The sequence below is a fragment of the Dendrobates tinctorius genome, unplaced genomic scaffold (assembly GCF_039654945.1).
Source record: "Dendrobates tinctorius isolate UK_male_01 unplaced genomic scaffold, ASM3965494v1 ptg000034l, whole genome shotgun sequence".
NCBI classification, from domain to species: domain Eukaryota; kingdom Metazoa; phylum Chordata; class Amphibia; order Anura; family Dendrobatidae; genus Dendrobates; species Dendrobates tinctorius.
In genome coordinates this window covers 22790479-22803163 of record NW_027361702.1, presented here as the reverse complement: position 1 = coordinate 22803163, position 12685 = coordinate 22790479, and positions in this window count along the sequence as shown.

The window sequence follows — 12685 nt, the reverse complement described above, 5'->3', positions numbered from 1 at the left end:
CAATGTCCTGATAAGAGAAAGGGGAGACTTCTAGAACTTTCTAGAAACATCTTTACAGTACATTTTGCATTACACCTCCCCCTTTTAGCGGGCGCTACGGAGGCATTACCTGTCGGTAATCAGCCATGCGCACCTCAGCGGGTTCACCTCGGCGGGACAACCCATCGGCATTGCCGTGTTCACTGCCCTTTTTGTGTTGTATGGTAAAGTCGTACTGTTGAAGGGCTAGGCTCCAGCGGAGCAACCTTCCATTGGTTCCGGACACTGTGTGCAACCAGCTCAGAGGGTTGTGGTCGGTTACCACCATGAAGGTGTGCCCGTACAGGTAGGGCTGCAAATGTTGCAGTGCCCACACCATGGCCAGACACTCCTTCTCGATGGTCGAGTATGCCACTTCCCTCAGCAAAAGTTTTCAGCTCAGGTACAACACTGGGGGTTCCAGGTTCCCCGAGTCGACCTGGCTGAGCACAGCACCGAGGTCAAACTCGCTGGCGTCGGTCTGTACCAGAAACGGGCGACTGCTGTCGACTGCTCTCAACACTGGAGAGTTGCACAGGACTGCTTTCAAAGCTTGGAAAGCCGCCTCACAGTCATCTGTCCAGTTGACTGTTTGGGGTAGCCTCTGCTTGGTGAGGTCAGTCAAGGGTTTTGTGAGGGCGCTATAGTCCTGCATGAACCACCTATAGTAGCCTGCAGTGCCCAAGAAGGACTTCACCTGTTTCTTGGTCCTGGTGGTGGGCCAGGACGTGATTGCGTCCACCTTTTCTGGCTCTGGACTCATGGAACCCCCGCCTACCAGGTGCCCCAGATAGTGGACCTCGCTCATGCCCATCTGGCACTTTCCCGGCTTGATAGTCATGCCTGCCTGATGAAGACGCTTGAGCACCTCCTGGAGATGATGAAGGTGTTCCTCCCAGGTGGAACTGAAGATGGCGATGTCGTCCAAGTACGCCACTGCGTACTCCTCCAGTCCCCGAAGCAGGTGGTTAACCATCCGTTGGAAAGTGGCAGGGGCATTTTTCATGCCGAAGGGCATGACTGTGGACTCATACAGTCCAAAGGGGGTGATAAAGGTGGATTACTCCTGCGCCTCAGGGCTCAGGGGAATCTGCCAGTATCCCCGACTCAAATCCATGACGGATATGAACCTTGCTTTTGCCAACCGCTCAAGCAGATCCTCAATGGGGTGGGCATCAGAAGTTGTGATGGCGTTGAGCCCCCTGTAGTCCACGCAGAACCAGGTGGTTCGATCCTTTTTAGGCACGAGGACTACAGGTGACGCCCACGCGTTTTTTGACCGTCGAATCACCCCCAGCCTTAACATCTCATCAATCTCTTGGCGCATGACTTGTTGCACTGCCTCAGAGATCCAATAAGGTGTTCGCCGTAGTGCGGCGTGATTCCCGGTGTCCACCTCATGAACCGCTAACTCTGTCCTCCCAGGTCGGTTTGTGAACACGGCCCGGAAGGGTTCCAGGGCTTCCACCAACTGCGACCACTAGGATACGGTTAGCAAACCACTTATCTCCATGTCCTCAATGGACCCATCAGCCTTGGCTTGGGCCAGCATGTCCAGGAGGTGATCTTCCTCCCCATCCTCGGGCAGGTTGCAGACCGGTAGAACGCAAGCTTCACGTTCGTGGTGCGCCTTCAGCATATTGACGTGAAAGGCCTTGCGCCTACCCCGAGCATAGTCAAGCGTGACCACGTAGGTGACCGGGTTGAGCTGTTTGTGGATGACGTATGCAGCCCCAACACCTTTTGACCCACCTGGTAGGTCCGCTCCCGGGCGTTCTGGTCATACCAGTGCTTCTGGTCAGCCTGAGCCTGCGTCATGTTGTCATGCACCAACTGCGTCAAGGTCTGCATCTTGTCACGGAAGCGCATGACATAATCCACGATGGACACTTCTGTGGGGTTTGGCTCATCTTCCCAGGATTCTCTTATCAACCCAAGGGGTCCCCGGACTCACCTGCCATACAGGAGCTCGAAGGGGAGAACCCGGTCGAGGCCTGCAGAACTTCTCTGTAAGCGAACAGTAGGTGTGGAAGGTACCGCTCCCAGTCGCGCCCTTGGGTCTCAACCAGCATGCGGAGCATCTGTTTGAGGGTACCGTTGAAGCGTTCACACAAACCATTAGTCTGTGGGTGATACACACTCGATACCAGGTGCGTCACCTGCATTTCCTCACAGAGAGCCTGCATTAGGCGAGATTTGAATTGGGTCCCTTGATCGGTAAGCATCACCCTGGGAAATCCTACCCTTGAAAAGATGGTCACCAGTGCATCAGCCACCTTATCTGCCCTGGTTGAAGACAGAACTACTGCCTCTGGGTACCGGGTAGTGTAGTCTAGCACGGTGAGAATGTATCACTTTCCAGAGCTGCTGGGGATGGCCAGCGGGCCTACAATGTCCACCGCGATTCTCTGGAAAGGCTCCTCTATCACCAGCAAAGGAATAAGGGGAGCCTTAAGAGCAGGCCCTGCCTTACCCACTTTTTGACAGGTGTTACAGGAGCGGCAGTAGGTCATGACATCTGTCCCCATCTTGGGCCAATAGAAGTGTTCAGACAGCCGTGCCTTTGTTTGGCTGATCCCCAAGTGTCCAGCAAGTGGAATCTCATGGGCAATCCGCAACAACTCAGTTCTGAACTGTAGGGGGACGACTAGCTGTCTTTCCCTCAACCACTCCTTTTGGGGATCTCCGGGTACTGTCTCCCGATACAACCTTCCTCGTTCCCAGAACACCCTCTCCTTATCAGGCTTGGAGGTGGGCGTCTCGGCGAGGTGTCTCAATTTCTCCAGGCTGGCATCTGAGTGCAGAGCAGCCTTGAACTCCTTGCTGGAGGCTGCCAGAAGTGACGTCAGGGTCCCTTCCTTACTGGGACCCTCTGGAACCGGCTCTGGGTTCACCTCTGGTTCAGTCTCTCCTGTAGCAGAAGAGGGTCCAGAAGACAGGGCGCTACCTGCGATCTGGGCCCTCTGACTGCGTATGACAGCTGCTATGTATGCTGTCTCACTGGGGATTTCTACAGACCCACCAATCGGCACTGCCATGGGCCCTACCTCCCCATCCAACCCCAACACTTCAGGAGCAGTGCTACTTATGGGCCAGTTACCTTACTCGGTGGCACTGGTCAGCTGCATGGCATTACCTTTCTCATGGTCCCCATGCACCTCCCCATTTCCTTGAGCACCGTTGCTTGCTCCTGCCAGGGGTTCCTCAGCCATCTCACTCCGCAGAGCGACGGGGCTGAGCACTTCGGTGCCTGTGGACACATCTACCGTTTCAAAGAAAGGGTTAACAGGTTCAGTCGGCACAGATACATCATCATTATCATTCCTAGGAACAGAATGGTTATCAGATTGCTTTGGTACATTCACATCACCATCAGCATCATTCCTGGGGAAAGAATGGTTGTTAGTTGCATCATTACTCATCAAGGCATTAGCAGGTAACACATTCAGTTTCCCATCATCATCATCAGGGTTAGCGTTACCCTTATTATCAGATTGGGGAAGGGTGTCAAGGACGTAGTATGCAACCATCCTCACCAAGTCAGTCCCCAATAAAACATTAGTGGGCAGGTTTTCAGACACTCCCACCTCCCTCAACCCGCTCCCAGCATCCCAATCAAGAAAAATCCGGGCCACTGGCAAGGGACAACGGGTGCCTCCAATCCCGGTGACAGTCAGGGTTTTCCTCTCAACAAACTCTTCAGGGGCCGCCACTCCAGGACGGATGAGGGTTCGTTCAGCACCGGTGTCCTTGAGGCCTGTAGCAAGACGGGCCCCCACCTGAACAGGTTGAACGTTGTCGTCAATCCTCCCAACCACACCTCCCACCAAAAGAACAGAGGCGTTGGGCCCAGAGGCCTTGGCTGGGGGATTCTTCGGCCTCTCCGGACAGGTGTAACTAAGGTGACCAGGCCGCTTGCAGTGGTGACACAGGCGACTGTCAGTAGTAGGCCTGGTGTTGGCAACAGGGACAGGGCATCCGGAGGGACGGCTAGCTGGGGCAATGGGGTTGGTTGCCGGCTTACCCCCTCTCCAGCTGGTGGTGACTGGCTTCCGCGTCTCTGGCTTCCAGTTGGCCTCATAGTTGTCGGCGATCCGCGCCGCTTTGTCTGCATACGGTGGTTCACGGTCCAGGATGAACTGTCGGACCTCAGCTGGGCAGAGATGCAGGAACTGGTCTTTGATCATCAGGTCCCGTAGCTGCTCAAAGGTGTTCACTGACAGTCCATGGATCCACTGGTCAAAGTGGGTCCTGAGTCCTTGCACCACATCACTGTAGCTATCATGTGGGCCACGTTGGAGGTGCCAGAACTGCTTTCGGTATACCTCAGGTGTCAGCCGGTATTTGGCGATCAGAGCCTGCTTTATGGCATCATAGTCATCATCAGCTTCTGGCGGAAGAGAAGCAAACGTCTCCAGAGCTTTGCCTTTTAGCCCTGGGGTCAAGTACCTTGCCCATTGGTCTCTAGGCAGATGGTACTGTCTGCAGGCTTTCTCAAAGGCTCACAGGAGCGCGTCTAAGTCCCCGTCCATTTCCATCACAGGAAAATGCTCTGGCCGGGGTTTAGGAGTCTGGACGCTGCTGGGCTCACCGCTTCGGGCTGTGGGGGCATTCCACCCCTGCTGTAGCATCTCCAGCTCATGGGCCCTCTGCGCCTGATGCTCTGCTTGGGCCTCCTGCCGGTATTGCTGGATCAGTCTCACCCACTGCTCACTGTCTTCGGCGGGGAGTGCGTCCAAGACCGCTTGCAGGTAGGGGTCCAGCCCGCTCTGGTTGAATGTGGAGCCAGCGCTCAGGAATGGAGCCTCTGCTGCATCCCCATTGTCACTTGGGCCAACTTCTGCACCCGCTGGATTCTGGTCGTTGTCCAGCTGCACCAGAGCCGCGATCAGTTGGGCTCTATTTTTGTTCGTGGCATCAAGGCCTTGGTACGTGCATAACCCAGCAAGAACTTCCTTTGTCTGCTGTTTGTACCAGTGTTCTCCTTTTGCCGCCATGGTTACCACATAAAAATAGGAAAGAAAAATGGAGAGAAAGGGAGGGAATACTTGCAAGTACACAAAAATGTCTCAGGACTAGTAACCACTGAGTCTGTTCTCCAAAACCTATGATGCAGGATTCCCGCAGGAACCGTGCAGGTTTTTAGTGAGAGGAATGATTGCTCAAACCAAATGACTAATGCTCTAGGATGATCCCACCGCTCTGCCACCAATATGTGATGAACAGCCCACCACTGCCACCAATATGTGACGAACGGGGGTCCTGCTGCCACCAAAACGCGACGGACAGCGGACCCTGTGTCACCAACATGTCACAATCCCACCACTGACACGGGTGTATCAGCGGACGGAGGGACGCGACACACTGCCGGCACACGGCTATCACCGGCACAGTGGGGGCTTATCTTTGTTATCCCACCACCGGCATCACGTGACAAAAATACAGCAAGCTAACCTTGCTCTAACAATTTACCGCAGGGGGGTATTTTGGATGCCCCACCACTGCTAACAACCTTCCAAGAACTGCGGGGATTTATGTATATCCCACCTTCTCAGTTCCACTTTGGAACTCGCAGCTCTCCGGCTCCCCCCTTACCCTCAGGTCAGTCAGGGAACTGCACCTAGGATAATTAGTTGCCGGATGGGATGCTTGTTGTGCACGGGCCACTTGACTACCGCAGTAAGGGAATTATCAATGCTGTGGCCGCAGCCCCTCATTCAGCAATATAAGTCCCTTCTGTACTGCCAGCTAGTCTCACCAGCCACGCACACCACGCTGCCACCAGCCATGCTTTTCTTAATTCACAGAGTTAAATTAAGAGGGTCCGTGGCAAACCCCTGAAATCAGTAGCGATTATCTAAAAGAGGCGCATAGTTCGTTTCTTAGAGCATGGAGACAAACTGATAATTTTAAGATTTATTCCCAAAAGGGCAGTGATTATACAGATAAAAGTTGCTCTAAAGTTGAGACATTACATATGTGCAGATACAAGTATAAAACAAAAGTGGATGAAGACAGAAAGTACACTCACGGTTGCTTATGAATCTTTAGGCATCCCATGTGGCTACAGGAGGGGGGAGGGGCACGTAACCAAACGTCGCCACTCATCGGCACGCCTCTCTGGCACGAGGACTTCAGTTGCTCTGCGCTGGTTTTGCCAAGGGAATGCCTTATAGCCTCTGCTGTGTGACATCATGGAAGGGGCAGTCTGGAGAGGGTCTGCCCCCTACTCTTGGATTTAGAATCAAACTACAAAACTTAATATAACTGTAGCGCGTAGGAGGAAGTTCGCACAAACACGCACCTGGTAGTTCACGAACAGGATCTTGGATGTTCCAAAAAAAGAAGTCATCATGTAGACCATAAGCATGATTTTATGTGGACTTTATGCTGTGGATTGTATTAACATTTACTGTGTATGTTGGTTGTCTTTCCATGTTTGTGCCTTTGAGGTTTCATGGTTTTCCATGATATGCCTCATCTTTGTGTATGTATGTTTTCTAGTGGGTAAATACATGCACATTATATGTACTCCTTTTAGCATGTTAGCATTGTGTGCACTATGCACTTTTTGAATAATTTTTGAGGTTCCATGGACTCCCATGTATGCATTTTTATTTTTGTGTATGTACAGTATGTCTCTCAGAGGGTAAATATATGCACATAATATTTACACTTTTTAGTGTGTTAGCACTGTGTGCACTATGCCCCTTCTGAATAATTTTTTGCGGTTCCATGTATTTCACGTTATGCAATATTTAATATTTTTTTGTGTATGTTTGCCCCTTAGTGAGTAATTATGTGTATGCTCCATGAACACATAGCACTTTAGCACTTTGTGCATTATGCACTTTTTGAATATGTTTATTAGATATTTTTGTCTTAGTTATGTCTGAGTATGTCTTACATTGTGCACACCATACACTTTAGTATAGTTTGTGTATATTTAATTATTCACATATTGATTGTGTCTTTTTATTAATGAGCTTTGCATGTTTTCACTGCTTTTGATAGTATTCATTGATGACATATGGTGGTGATTACGCGTATGCTGGACTTGGCATTGGGTGATGTACTTGAGAGATCGGTCTCTTTCCTGCAGGAGAGATGATCATCGGTTCTCACCTACAATGGGATCCTTAGCTCTGCGTTTTCCATCCAGTCATTCATTTTTTCAGTGTCACTTGGAACTGTTTCATGATTCTAGCTTGCCTTCACATGACGGGTCTTCTGTTTTTGGGTACATTAGGTTGGAGTCATTCAGATTTTATGACGTGTCTCCCAATATAGAATATTGTCATGTATTTACATTGTTCTGTTTTTGCAATTGGGAGCCTGGTGGAACGTTTCATTGGCACAGGTGACTTAAGGATCGTTATATGTCCACAGCTAATTTTGATACAGGGTGATTAGATTTCTAATGGTCCATATTGTTTCTATCTTTTTATATTTATAGCAGCTCCAAGCTACCTAGCTACAGTATATAGCTATAATGCTTAAGCTTACGCTTTGAGCATTAATTTATTAATTTTATGTTGGCTCTTTTTTTACATTCTAGCCTGGTTACTATGGTGACTTTGAGTTGTGTGCTTAAATCTGCATACGCCAGAGGCGTAGCTAGGGTTTGGTTTCAGGGGGGGTGAAACTTCTGAGTGGGCCCCTAACCAGAGAACCTCAACAGATGACCGCGCTGTTGCCAAAAGTAATCTATATATAAAAAGACCAATATTGATATTACCGCCATATGGTCAGAGGTAAATAATACCAGTCCTACAGAACATATAATAGATTACAGCAGAGTTACAGATAATGTCTTACCACTGACGTTCTTTCTGAAGGAACTGTTCACTTTTCCCTTCTTTTCCATCTGGCCCAGACCGACATGACGACTCCTCCAGGCAGGACTCGGCTGCAGAGAATACAACAAAGACACGTATTATAATGCACCCCATAGTCAGCCTCTGTATTATAATGCACCCCCATAGTCAGTCTCTGTATTATAATGCACCCCCATAGGCAGCCTCTGTATTATAATGCACCCCCATTGTCAGCCTCTGTATTATAATGCACCCCCATAGTCAGCCTCTGTATTATAATGCACCACCATAGGCAGCCTCTGTATTATAATGCCCCCCCATAGGCAGCTGTCTATCTTATAACGCACCCCCATAGTCAGTCTCTGTATTATAATGCACCCCCATAGGCAGCCTCTGTATTATAATGCACCCCCATTGTCAGCCTCTGTATTATAATGCACCCCCATTGTCAGCCTCTGTATTATAATGCACCCCCATAGGCAGCCTCTGTATTATAATGCACCCCCATTGTCAGCCTCTGTATTATAATGCACCCCCATAGTCAGCCTCTGTATTATAATGCACCACCATAGGCAGCCTCTGTATTATAATGCCCCCCCATAGGCAGCTGTCTATCTTATAACGCACCCCCATAGTCAGTCTCTGTATTATAATGCACCCCCATAGGCAGCCTCTGTATTATAATGCACCCCCATTGTCAGCCTCTGTATTATAATGCACCCCCATAGTCAGCCTCTGTATTATAATGCACCACCATAGGCAGCCTCTGTATTATAATGCCCCCCCATAGGCAGCTATCTATCTTATAACGCACCCCCATAGTCAGTCTCTGTACCCCCATACTCAGCCTCTGTACCCCCATAGACAGCTTATTATAATGCAGCTTGTTACAAAAATAAATAAATCCAGTACTCACCTCTCTTCCTCCTGGCTCCTGCGCTGCTCCCTGCTCTCCTCTCATCTCCTGACAGAGGGCGCCGGGCAGTGACGTCATTGCACCCGCTGTCAGGGAGAGGGGGATTATAGGAGAGGGAGCATAAAGCTCCCTCTCTCAGTACTGCGATGACAGTCAGCTGTATGGGCTAGATGCCGATACAGCGGACCCTGCAATGACGGGCGGGGGCCCACTGCTGGCACCAGGCCCCCCCCAGCCGGCTCAGGGGCCCCGTAGCGGCCGGACAGCAGAGCAGGGAGATCGATTCTCCCTGCACTGACACACATGAATTTAATTGTATCGGCGCGCTGCACACGACGATAAGTAGTGTAGCTCTGTGGGACCCCTCAGAATGCGGGGCCCGGGGCGATCGCCCCCTCTGCCCCCCCAGTAGCTACGCTACTGGCATGAATTTGTTCAACTCTTCCCATTGGCACAGGCCTAATTGATTAATCCCGGTATATGTGTTTAAATCCGCATGCGCAGTATGAATTTGTTCAACTCCTCCCATTGGCACAGGTCCAATTGATTAATCCTGGTATACATCATCCAGGCTTTGTGTGTTTACCTGATTGTCCGGGGAACTGCTAGCCACATGCGCTGCACATAACAGGTGGATTTTTTACATCGGCACAGGGTGATTCAATCACCCTGGTGTACGTCACACATACTTTGGTCTGGTTGTCCAGGCAACTATGAGTCAGATGCTTGGCTGTGGTTGGACATGAATGCTTTTACTCTGCCCTGTGAGTCTGAGATTGGCAAGCCAATGCTATAAACTACTTGTCAGGGGTGAACAGGGTTCTTGCCCTGCACTCATAGGGTAAAGTGCTATTGGCCTCTTTCTGGATCTGGGAGGGGTATTTATACTCACTCTTTACCAGGGTTCTCTGTCAGCTATACTGTTGTTCTGGTGTGTCTGACCCCTGGTGTGCGTGTATTCTGCATTGCTTGTTTGCTTCCTGTGTATGACCCGGTCTGTTCCCTCACTCTGTACTCTGTCTCTCATTTTGGTACTATTGTCTTCTCCGGTTCTGACCTCCTGGCTTGGCTATTGTTACTCCGTTACAGTTTGTTCCTATTGTACCGTCTATTGCCCGTTCTGGTTTTCTGATCTATTGCTACGTCCTGACTATCCATTACGTCTAACCCTTTGGTACTGTATTGCTATCTTGTGCTTTGACCCTGGCTTCATCTGGTTTCTGTCTCTGTCTATGCCCCTTGGTAACTTGTCCCATAGCTACCTTTCTAGGAGTTTCCCTGCAGCTCCTAGCTCTGTGCAGCTTAGGCCACACCCCCAGCAGTCACGTGCTTCAGGTCCTGATACTCTGAAGCACGCATCGTCACCGCTGCTGCCCTGCTCCACAGGTATCTTTGAGCACTGTTTTTGTTCTCAGGACATGCGCACTGGCTCAGTGAGCAAGTGCAGTGCGGGGTTCCTGACACTCCTATGACGCCCGTCCTTAGACATGCCCCCAGGAAGAAGCAAAGCATTTGCAGTGCGAAATGCGCATCGGGGTCTGGAGGATCAGCGTTCCATTTGGCAGTACACTTTTTTATGGGGAACGCCATCTCAGGTATGATGTTTTGTTCTTATGTTTCATTTGGACATGGTGATGCCAGATGGGCTCATGTTACTTACTAAGGAAGCATTTCATTTTCTTGACAGTCGACTTTGTGGGCTGTTTTGATGCTATAATTGCACTTTAAAATATCTGCATAGACACTTTATTGTTTGCCATTGATGGAGCATGTTTAATTGCAGGAAAATGCTTCATCATATATGGAGGTGTTCAAACTGTACAGGCACACCTCATATAGCAATATAATGATATGTGTATACAAAACTGAATACCCTGTCTCCTGAGTACTTTGGTTGGTTTTCCCTGCTCTTGTCTGATTCCTTCATTTTTTTTCTGGTTTGAGGCACCAACAATTATTTTGTTTTATTTTATGTGTAAATTTTCAATGACATTCTTGATATTAAGTCTGTATTAAACACTTCTTGATCACATCTATGGTATAGTGGCTGTAGGATCAGTATGTTCATTGAAGAACAGTGGCAGAATGGGGGATATGTACCAGGATGGGGGACATATATACCATGATGGGGGATATATATATATATATATATATATACACACCAGGATGACATGGTGGGGCCCAGGATAAGGGTCATACAGTATAATAGGATGAAGGATATGTCTACCAAGATGGGGCCCAGGATAAAGGACATATACACCAGAATGGGGGATATACAGTATATACCAAGATGGAGGGCATATATGCATATACACCAGGATGAGGGCTATGTATACCAGGATGAACGACATATATAACAGGATGGAGGACATATAAATGGAAGACCACGGCTGCCGGGGGTAGCCTCCTCAGCCGCCCCAGTACTCACTGTGCTGGAGGCTGTTCCATCTCCGATATGCTGTTCACCTTTGAGACTCAAATGACTACAGACAGAGGCTGGAAACAGCTTAAACAGTTCAACTTTATTCTCTTCAGGGCACAGCACATCCACAACGGCTTCAGGAGTCTTTACACGGTACCAGTAATACATCTTCATCTACAGCAGCACACTACTTCTTCTGTTACACACGTTTGGACCACACAAGCAAGCGTGCACGCCACATGGAACATGGTACTTCGACCCTCTTACTGTGACCAACTTCAGCCCACGAAGGTACCTGTCTACTCCGTTAAAGTTCACCCCTTTAGGCACTGTTGCTCCTGTACATGTACTAGGCTTGCAGCTCACTAGACTCTTGACACAACTCCCACACCCCAGCTCTCACTTCCACAGGGGGCTCACCCACTGACCTCCCTGGCTTGACCAATTCCAGACACGGACTGGTTTCCACAGACTGGCTTTGCTGTCATTTCAGCACTTTGTTTCTAGGTGACTTGACTTCTGAGACTCTTCTGTTAGCCTCCCTAGTCCTTCAGCTCCCTAACTAAAGGACCTCCAGTGACCCTCCTCACTGGCTGCTGTTGTAGGCACTTTCTTCACTCTTCTGTCCAGAACGGCTCAACTAACTCAATCAGGAAATCTATCTCCCGGCTAGCCACTCCTCTAATTAAACCTTCTAAAGGCTCCAATCTTGTTGTCCTCAGTGTCCATCTAGTGTCCCTAACTAATGTCATGTGGCCGCAAACACACACATACACATGACATACATACTGCACACAGACATGTAAAGAATACAACAAATATACACTTCTACAGGGCTAGGCCCTGACCTCCTTACATTCTCCCTTCCTGAAATCATTGCCGTCCCTGGCAATGCAACAGCAACAATATCATTTTACTATAAAAGATCACTATACTGTACATTTTCCTGTAAAACATAAACACACCCTTTTTTATAAATATATCAATCTTTTTCCCCTATAAAACACAGTTATTCTGTATATATTACAACTGTCAAAATTCTTATCATGTCTTACAAAAATGCTGTACACCGGAAAAACATCAAAGTGCAAACAATTATTTTTTCTTTTATCTGAGGTAGAAAAATAGCAAAGACAATGTCCGCATATATATCAAAAACACAATTCTTCTTTTCTTTTTGGAGAAAGGGAAAAGAAAAAAAACAAAAGTGTCCTCTCTCCCCTTCCTGTGAGGGGAGCAGTTCAAGTGTCCAAGTTTCCGTAGGCAAGGACAAACACTCCCTATAGAACAGTTCCATAGCAGAGGCTCAACAGGCGCCCGTAGAAAGAATCAAGCAAGGAAAGGAAAAGAAAAACAGTTCCTTCAACAAGTCCCTGGACCATAAGCAGCTCTCCGTGAGAGGGTAGCAGGATTCCCATACCCTGCGGGGACGCGGAACAGACCCGGTTGGTGCAACAGGCACAATAGAGGAAAACGGTCAGGGTGTTCAGCGGTGCGGACCCGGAGCAGACG